The sequence below is a fragment of the Chanodichthys erythropterus genome, chromosome 11 (genome assembly GCF_024489055.1).
Source record: "Chanodichthys erythropterus isolate Z2021 chromosome 11, ASM2448905v1, whole genome shotgun sequence".
NCBI classification, from domain to species: Eukaryota; Metazoa; Chordata; class Actinopteri; order Cypriniformes; family Xenocyprididae; genus Chanodichthys; species Chanodichthys erythropterus.
This window is the reverse complement of record NC_090231.1, coordinates 36,326,654-36,337,017: the sequence shown is the minus strand read 5'-3', so window position 1 is coordinate 36,337,017 and position 10,364 is coordinate 36,326,654.

The following is a 10,364-nucleotide window of genomic DNA, read 5'->3' as shown; positions in this document are numbered from 1 at the left end:
GTTGTTTCTTCAATCGTGCCACAGCTGGAAAGCATCGTGAACATGAGGACAGAACCAGCGTTCCTCACCCAACACAACGCAGTACTCAAACCTGGCACTGGCTTTTATTCGCTCGTAAAAATGTGTAAGGCCTGATTAGCTTCCCACATTTTCAGAGGATAAAGGAATTAAGGACCAATTTCCTGGTGTTGTAAATGTTAATGTTGAGAAAGAGGATGGCTGTTTGATTTTTGCAGGCTATATTTGTAGTTGAGGTGGTTGGAAGGGTGATCGTGTTGGTTGTGAAGGGGCCCACCCATGAAATATCGACGGATGAAGAATGTAATACTCCATTTAACATTAACTGCCTGTGTTTGGGATGCCTGGCTTCTGTATCCGCTTAGCGTGGTGTGAAATATTGCTCTTTTCTAAAACTGTGAGAGTGGCTTCTCTAAGATAATAACTGTGATAATTGAGTTGAATTGACACATCAACCAGTCAATTCTTCAAGACCAGATGAGATATGGGGGGAAAAATGGCATGAAATCCAAACAAAACAAAACCTCTCAAAGTATGCAGATGTAACCCATCAGTGATCATTTAGAGAATAGTCATTGACCCGTAACTTCTACGAGGAAGTAGGAAATGACTAAACATCCATGTTGTTACCCATTTGTGTCAGTGGGATCAGTGGGACCACAACCAAAAACTTCCTGAATTGACAGGAAACGGCATGTGTGTGGTGGCTGTCTGGCGGGAGCGTGGGTACAGGAAAGAGGCAGGGCCAGAGCAGAGGACTGGACTTGGCAGACCGGCGCTCGGCATTGTGGGACGAGCCACTCGACATGTGAGAGCCCAGCCTGGCCATTCATCCAAACCAGCGTTGCACGCCGCCCTGTGATTAGCATTGTCCTCTAGCAGATGGCCCATCATCTGTTTCAGGCGGCAGAGGAAAAAAACGCCACTGTGAGAGCAGCCCTTCATTCTTACTATTAACTCATAAAGCAGCCATTGTGTTTCACCACATTTGTGGAGAATGAGGTGGTCTACAATATATATTTTTAAAAAACTTTGTAAATGTTATTTAAGTTTCACAGTATTATGTGTAATACCTACTGATTTTTGTAATTCCCACAGTACATGTTTTGTTAGACTTTTTGACTTCTTTGTAACTGATTTGTGGCCTTCCAAAGCCACCACACTAGTGCCACATTCTATGCAATGGATAAATTCAAAGGGGCTTGGGGCAAAAATGTTTCCAAAATCTCTCTCTCCCCCTTCTCTCTCTTTCTCTCTCATTGTCACTAAGGCTTATTTGATAAATATATGTTATAATATATATATATATATATATATATATATATATATATATATATATATATATATATATATATATATATATATATATAATGTATATTATTTAAAGGTGCCCTAGAATCAGAATTTGAATTTATCTTGGCATAGTTGAATAACAAGAGTTCAGTACATGGAAATGACATACAGTGAGTTTCAAACTCCATTGTTTCCTCCTTCTTATGTAAATCTCATTTGTTTAAAAGACTTCCGGAAAACACTCGGATCTCAACATAACATCATCATTAATCATTAATATGTATGACCCCAATATTTGCATAATGAAAGCCCAATCGACGCATTAGACAAGGATAGGCAGTATTAACGTCTCGATCTGTGCACAGACAAGGTAAGCAAGCAAGAACAACAGCGAAAAATGGCAGATGGAGCAATAATAACTGACATGATCCATGATAGCATGATATTTTTAGTGATATTTGTAAATTGTCTTTCTAAATGTTTCATTAGCATGTTGCTAATGTACTGTTAAATGTAGTTAAAGTTACCATCGTTTCTTACTGTATTCACGGAGAGGAGAGTCGTTGCTATTTTCATTTTTAAACACGTGCAGTCTGTATAGTTCATAAACACAACTTCATTCTTTATAAATCTCTCCAACAGTGTAGAATTTGAAGTTAGCCACAGAGCACAGCCTCAAACTCACACAGAATCAAACGTAAACATCTAAATAAATACTTTACTCACATAATTTGAAGCATGCATACAGCTGTCACAGTTGGTAGCAAACACCAGGATAAACGAAGGGGAGTTGAGGAATACAAGCTTTAATAATAACACTTAGAATATACACAACCTTACACAGACGAGAACGGACGAGGAATGAGGGTGAACACAGGGCTTAAATACAAGTATCAAACAAAGGGAACTTAACAAGGTGATGGGATGATTAGACACAGGTGCAGCAAATGAACAGAATGGGGAAGCTAGGTCACAGGGAAAATGGAAACATGGGGATCTCGCCCCCTCCCGGATAGGCGCGTCCTCGCGCCGTAAGAGTCCAGAGGAGGGATGGAGGGAGGGGGTTCTGGAGGAGGGCGGAGAAACATAAAGACACAAAAGAAAAGAGTCCATGTAACAGAAATTATAGTCCAAGGGGGCGTGGAGGGTGGGAGGAGCCAGGGGGAGACCAGGAGCAGGACGAGTGGATGGAGACTCCAGAGTCCAGCCAGGATGGTGATCCACGGTGGAGTCGAGGGAGGGAGGAGCCATGGTGTAGAATTCCTCGACGAAACCGTGGGTAGGACTGATGGAGACGAAGCCGGTGGAGAAGGAGCCCAGGGCGCAGATGGATGGCCGACGACCAGGCATGACACCGCAGGTTTCGGAGGCCGCGAGGGAGGCGTGGCGATGATCCCTTGAGGTGGAGTCGGGGTGCCAGAGGTCTGAGGTGGAACCGGAGCGACAGAGGACCGAGGCGGAACCGGAGGGAGGGCGGAGCCCGATGGAGCCGTAGGGGTGGAGAGGCGTCGTGCCGCAGACGACTCGTAAGTCCGTGGCGAAGGCGTGGCGACGTCTGACCAAGGTGTAGCTGGAGGTTCGAGGGAGCCCGGTGTAGCCGAATGGCCGATGGTCCCAGGCGGAGCCGAGGGGGGGGAGGAGCCATGTCGGAGGAGTCTGGACGACGGGCCGAGGTGGAGAGACTGGATCGAAGGCAGGAGGCGGAGCCAATGGGCCCAGGCGTCCAGACGGTGCTGTAGAATGGCTGGCCCGAGGTGGATCCACACCACAGAGGGTTGGTGGAGGAGACACTGAGGTGCCAGCGTGATGCAGCAACGAGTGGGCAGAGGAACTTGATGGTAGCTGGAGAGGAGGTGGGAGAGGGAGGTTGGGAGGGGCCAAAGAAGACGCAGGGCTGGACGGGACCAGCGGGGAGACGGACAGTTCTAGGCTGGACGGGACCAGCGGGGTTAGGAGACACAGGGGATCTTCCTCTTCACTACAGTCCTCATAAAAAGACAAATTGTCCAGCACTTGCTCACCCTCTGTGGTGGGAGTGTGGGCGGAGCTCCACTCCATCCCCTCGAACTCTACGAGGACTCCCACATTGGCGCACGTTGTTGCCGGCTCACACACCTGGTCAGACGTCTGTCCTCGGGACTCCAGTTCTGGGGTGAAGTGAAACTCGGTCCCGCTTGTCAGCTCCGGCTCGTTTCTTGCGGCAGGCTGATTACATCCATCTGCGGTGGGCTCTGGCTTGTCGTCCGTGTCGCTGGGTGAAGGTAGGCTGAACTCTGGATGGGGAGTGGGGCTGGTGATTTCTGCAGCGATGGCGATGGTGAATGGAGAGTCACAGTTCACCAGCACCCACTCCACGTACTCGGCGAAATTCCCCCGAGGACCCACACCAGGTAGACGAGCTTTTGACATTGTGCTGAGGCTCATATAAAAAAAAACACTCAGCGTTTCATCCGGGATGTTGGTATGGCTCGCCAGATCTAAAAACCTTTGGGTGTGGGTCTCGAGGGACTGCTGCTCCTGGTCGAGGTAAAGCAGTTGGACAGCCGGTGAGTCCATATCGGTATAGGTCCGTTCTTCTGTTACAGTTGGTAGCAAACACCAGGATAAACGAAGGGGAGTTGAGGAATACAAGCTTTAATAATAACACTTAGAATATACACAACCTTACACAGACGAGAACGGACGAGGAATGAGGGTGAACACAGGGCTTAAATACAAGTATCAAACAAAGGGAACTTAACAAGGTGATGGGATGATTAGACACAGGTGTAGCAAATGAACAGAATGGGGAAACTAAGTCACAGGGAAAATGGAAACATGGGGATCTGTAACAACAGCATGCATGACGAACATCTTGTAAAGATCCATTTGAGGGTTATATTAGCTGTGTGAACTTTGTTTATGCAATGTATAGTCGAAAGCTTGTGGGGCGGAGGAAACGCATCTCTTAAAGGGGCCGTGCTGAAAAAATCAGTGCATAGTTAATGATGCCCCAAAATAGGCAGTTGAAAAAATTTATTAAAAAAAATCTTTGGGGTATTTTGAGCTGAAACTTCACAGACACATTCAGGGGACACCTAGGACTTATATTACATCTTGTGAAAAAACAATCTAGGGCACCTTTAATTTTTCCTCTGATGGCATAGCTGAATTTTCTTTAGTGTCACATGATCCTTCAGAAATAATTTTAAATATGTTGATTTGGTGCTCAAGAAATAATCATTGTTAAAAATATTTTAACAACGTAGTACTTTGATCTGTGATACTTTTTTTCAAGATTCTTTGATGAAAAAAAAAAGTTCAAAAGAAAAGCATTTTGTAACAAATGTATTCGCTGTCAGTTTTGGTCAATTTAATGCATCCTTTCTGAATGAAAGCATTTCTTCCAAAAAAACAAAAATCTTACTAACAAACTAAAATCTTACAAACTGCTAACTCAATTCAATCTCAATATGTACAATTCTTAAAAAAAATATATATTTTACATAATTTATTCTTTATGAGAAACTTAATATTTTGGAACATATTGAGGTCCAAAACAACAGTGGAACCCACTGAGACATTTTTAACGGTTAAAAATTAATTTCTGACACCAATATCAAGCGTTAAGTCACAAGTGTGGTTCACCTTAGAGATGCTCTCCATGATGGGTTCTCTCTTTTCCTTCTCTTCCAGACCTACTCCCATGATCAGCCTAATAATTAAAGCCATCCTGCAACCGCCAGCATACTGCAGAGCATCGAGACCATCAGGGGCCTGTGACATGATACAGAGGGACAGCTTAACTATTAAATATCCATCACGCCACGCCACATCAGTCCTAATGCAATCAGAAACACATGACTACGTCGCCCGGACCCCCACTTCCTTCCACAATGATTAAGTAAGTCTTTAATTTCCAAGACAAATAAAAAATGCAAGATCATTTTATCATGAATGTAAATGACCTGTCTCCTCAGATGACAGTTCAATTTGATTGGGAAAAGGGGGGATCTACTGTAGCTCTGCAGGCTAATACAAGGCTTTGTGTACTTCAGAGAGTACACACGTGGGCTGTGGTCTTTTTGCCGTATTATCATTTTAATGAAGCAGGGTATTTCTTTTGTGGTCGGGAGGCTCTAATGCAGTTGTCCAAGACTCCCCTTTCATCTGTCTTCTTCAAACGCTCAAGGTTGTTAAACAAATGCATGTGTCTGAGTATATAACGCTGATGTGGCCAGGCTGCTGTTGACTGGGCCAATTAGGGCTCGGGGAGAAAAGAATTGAGGCATGCCTGTTCACTCACTCAAACCGTAATACAATACAGTCTGGCTGCTTTGTGTTTATTAAAATCACCTGGACCCTTAAGGATTTTGTAGGACACGCTGTAGTATGACATTATTTTCTGATCATTTTCATTATCGGGATTCAACTGAGATCCCCATACTGTTTTTATCTTGCTAATTAGCATCTAATTATAATAAAATGTTTTCCTCGTACCTGATATGTCATGAATTACCCAGTTCCGTTGTCTCCGTGTTTAAATGAGCGAGCGTCTTTAGAAAAATGTTTAATTCTACACCTAAGAGGTGATAATGATGCATACCTGTTCGCTTTAGTCATAGTGGGAATGTTTAAATAAGATGACAATGATTTCTCAAAATGCTAATTACCGAGCAATTGCTGATATGCTAGTGGCTAAAGGTGTATCTGAGTTGTGTTCTTGAGCAAGTGTGGTACAGGCTTCAAAATGTAATATTTTTTAGATTAATTTCAATAATTAATTAATAACATTAATAACATGAATTTCACTCATGTTAACAATTGTCTTGTTCGGTGTAGTTTACATAAATGCCCCTAACATGGCCTTTTATACTTTTACTTTAATTGTTTATAAATATAGTTGACACTAATATAACCACTTAACTAATATAACTGTTCGAGGCAGAATTTATTAAAAAGTTTAGACTAAACATTTTCTAAATAAATGGGCAAAACAAAAAAGTGTTATCCCAGCTCACCCCTAAAGGTGTATTGATCAGTTTAGATATAATAATTATGTAGTGGTCCACATTATGTGTATCTATTGGAACTTTTCATTTTAAATCACTGTTTTTTTTTTTTTTTTAATAAACTTTAAAGATACACAATTCTTTCTCCCGGATGAATCTGGTAAAAGCAGCCAAAGTGTTCAGTGTAAGTCTATAGGTGAGATGAGCATTAGGTGACTTCTGCTCAGTATTTAAAGGATGGTCTGTGTCTGTGTGTGTCTCTGGGGCGGGTGGGGTGTTGAAGCGGTTGATTTGATGGGACGGGGGTGTCAGAGCAGGCAGATGCCGCCTGGTGTGTCTCCAGTCTCATGTTTATGCAGAGATCAACTGATTTCTTTTGATTTGGCATTGAGGTTCTTGATTTACCGCTGACTAGCTGCTGGCAGCCTTTCAACAGAGTTCCACAGGTTCAGGGGTTCACTAATTACCTCTATGGCAGAATAAGAGACGCTCACACTCTTAAAAACACACCCTGGTCCATTGTAGCCACCTGCTCTGGTCCCAGTTCTACCAACAAGCATGTCATTGGTGGTGGAGGAAGTAGTTTGCCTTGTTGTCAGACACCCCATCATGAAAAGACAGAAACTCTTTGGTGGCCTGATACTCACATTATTAATTCACACAGACACACACAGACATACAGAAGATGGATAAATATAAACATCTTTAAAGTGTCTCATCTGCAGTCAGTACTGAAGGGATCAGTGGGTGCCTGTCAGTGTTTCACAAATCCTGTTTACTTGGCTTTCAACACATACAAGCTTAAAAGCATAGTTTGTGGAGTCATCCTTTTTCTTTTCAAGTTATTGTGCCATGATCCGAGTTTATATCTTGCCTCCAAAGTCATGCTCAACATACAGTATGATAGTCTTCTTCAGGACTATAAAGTATTGTTCCTCTTTATCTAAAAGATGCTAGTTTATGTTCAGGGTTGCTGGCTGGGTTGCAGAGGGCTAATTTGAGAGCAGAATGGTTTTAATATGCATGTGGGTGCAATGAATGAATGGGGAAGGAGGTCCACCAGACCTGACAGGCATGCACGCACACACACACACACGCGCACACACACACACACACACACACACACACACACACACACACACACACACACACACACACACACACACACACACACACACACACACACACACACACACACACACACACACACACACACACACACACACACACACACACACACACACACACACACACAGTTAGCATGACGGGAGTCATGTGGATAAATCACCATTCACTCCGGGAGCAGTCACAGTCAATGACATATTCACTGGCTGCTTCAACAGCTCATTTGATAACACTCTCCTCACGCCATTCTGTTTTTTTTCTTCCACAAGATGAAAAGCTGGCTGAAAATCTCATCAGCTCAGTGAGGCAGGGCTGATAGTAACTCAAGATAAAGGAGGGAGGAGGTGCCTCCTAATTAATTAACTTTCCGTGGCCTGCCACGGGCGTAGAGAGAGGGAGAGAGACTACAATATCCCGCCTTTTTCCAAGGGGTTTTCAATTAGACATGCGTTATAATTAAATGCGATGTCAGTGGGACCATGCTAGACCTGCAGATCTATGTCCACAGTTTAGTTACTCACATTCATCATTTTGACTGATGGCTGAGGACTACAGGAATATTGTCTTGGATTGTTTCTGTTATTGTATATCTTGCTCTCTCTCTCTCTCTTTTTGTTTTGAGGGCAGTCTAATAGAGCCCCTCGGTCACCACCCCTTTTTGCATGCGCTGTTAATGCAGCAAATCAGTCTGGCTCCCTTATGATACCAGCACTGTTGTTTATGTTCTCAACCATTTTCTTTCTTTTTTTTTTTTCTTTCTTTTTTTTTGAGAGTGGAATATAGCTGTCATAAACAGGAGAGGAGACAACAGGATCACATACACTGGTTCTTTATTAGCATGCGGAAGCACAGGAGATGATTCAGGTGAGCAGTTCAAAGCAGAGAATAAGAACAGTCACCACTTATCTGGTAAACAGAGTTTCATGGTCTTTTACAGGCAGAAAAAGTGTCAATGCAATTTGTGGGATAATGGCACTTGGTGAAGCAAGGCAGATGAAGAGGATTGAAGAAGGTAAGTATCCAAATACAGGTAAACAGACAGGAAGTCCAAACACCGTAGTGAATGACAAGACCAGACAAAAGATGTGTAGAGACGGGTGAGTATATATCAGAGTCCTTAATGAGAATGAACAGGTGCAGCAGGTTAGTATTCGGATGAGAGTGAACAAGTAAGTGGAGCTGCAAGGTCTGCCGCTGAATTTGTGAGAGTACCAGTACCCCCCCAGATCCTGATGACCGCAGTGGCCGATGACAGGGACTCTCCCTCTTTGTGTAGGTCGATCTGGATGACTGGTGTGGAATTCTGTTAGTGATGGAGGATCTAGGATGTCATCTTGTGGTACCCAAGATCTTTTGTCATGACCGTATGCCTCCCAGTCAATGAGGTATTCGAGCTGACCACCCCATCGCCAGGAGTTCAAGATTGCATGGACCGTATAGATGAGCCTCTCATCTGATTCCACTGGAAGAGAAGGTATGTCAGATGCACCAGACCCTGTGGGAGGAGAGACGAGAATCACGGTGAGGTGCGAGATTTTGATGGTAAGTTTAACTGGAACTTCCGACAGCTCACCATCCAGGGAAACAGGGGTGGCTGGAAACCGAGTATGCACTGAAAAGGTGTTAATCCAGTGGTGGCCTGATGAATGGAATTTTGGGCATACTCGGCCCATGGAAGGTAGCGATTCCAGCTGTGCTGGTGTCTGTGGCAGTATGATCTCAGATAACGACAAATCTCTTGAATTTTACTTTCTGTCTGTCCATTTGACTGAGGGTTATAGACTGATGACAGGCTTAATGAAACTTCCTGGAGTCAAAAGAAAGCCCTCCACACTCTGGAGATAAATTGGGTCCTTGGTCTGAGACAATGTCCTCTGGCAGACCAAAATTGCAAAATACATGCTAGAGTAAGGCCTCTGCAGTCTCCATAGCCAAGGGAACACCCTTGATGGAGATTAAGTGACAAGCTTTTGAGAATCGATCCACTGCTACAAGAATACAGATAAAGGAATCTGATGAAGGGAGCTTGGTGACAAAATCAGCTCAGAGATGGGACCAGGGTCTGCGTGGTACAGGCAAGGGTAGAAGCTTTTTCTTCAGGTAGGTGTCATGGTAATTTGGTGATGGCTCAAGTGGAACAGCCTTTAACATACCGGTTAACGTCCAGATTTCAATCATGACAACTCTCGGAGTGAATAGATTTCAACCAGCATTTTAATGGCATAGAGCATGGAATGTACCTAGGCTTGATTTTGGTGGATGAGATCTGCTACGCTGCTGCTGCTGCTGAGCAAATACATAATTGTTCAGCTTAGTCAAAATATCAACAAAGGAAAGGCTGCTGCAGAATGATAGAACCCCCATAGCAGATCTCTACAGGTGGCGCTAGGGAGGAGGTGGGATGATAGGAGTTCTCATATTGTGCGGCGTGCTGATCACAGCTAGGATACGATATAAATAAGGCTACATGAATGAGGAAGTACCTCTGATTGGTTGGTGTCGCAGTACTGAAATAACCAACCAGCAATTATTAGAGTTTCATGACTGAATTTATTTACTATATTTATGATCTGTCTTTTTTTGATTAATGTTATTATAGGGACGGTAGCAGGAATATTAGGCAGCTGTCACTTAAAGAGCTATGTGTGTGTGTTTGTCAACTGTTTACGTTCACTTAAGACAACCGACTGTGTTTATTACAGTATTTTGACATGTTTTTTTTTTTTTTTTTTTGTATATTTGTCCTTTCAAGTGCAAAATGACACAGAAGAGAACTCAGTTCAATATCGCGCACTATTCAGGTTGAGAGGCAGCTTTCTGTGTGCACATTTTGGATGTGCGCAGCACAGAAAACTAAATGTACACAAAGGAATCAGTAACAGGAATCAAAATGTTTATTTTATAACAAGTATCTTATTCCTGACATTAAGTATCCAA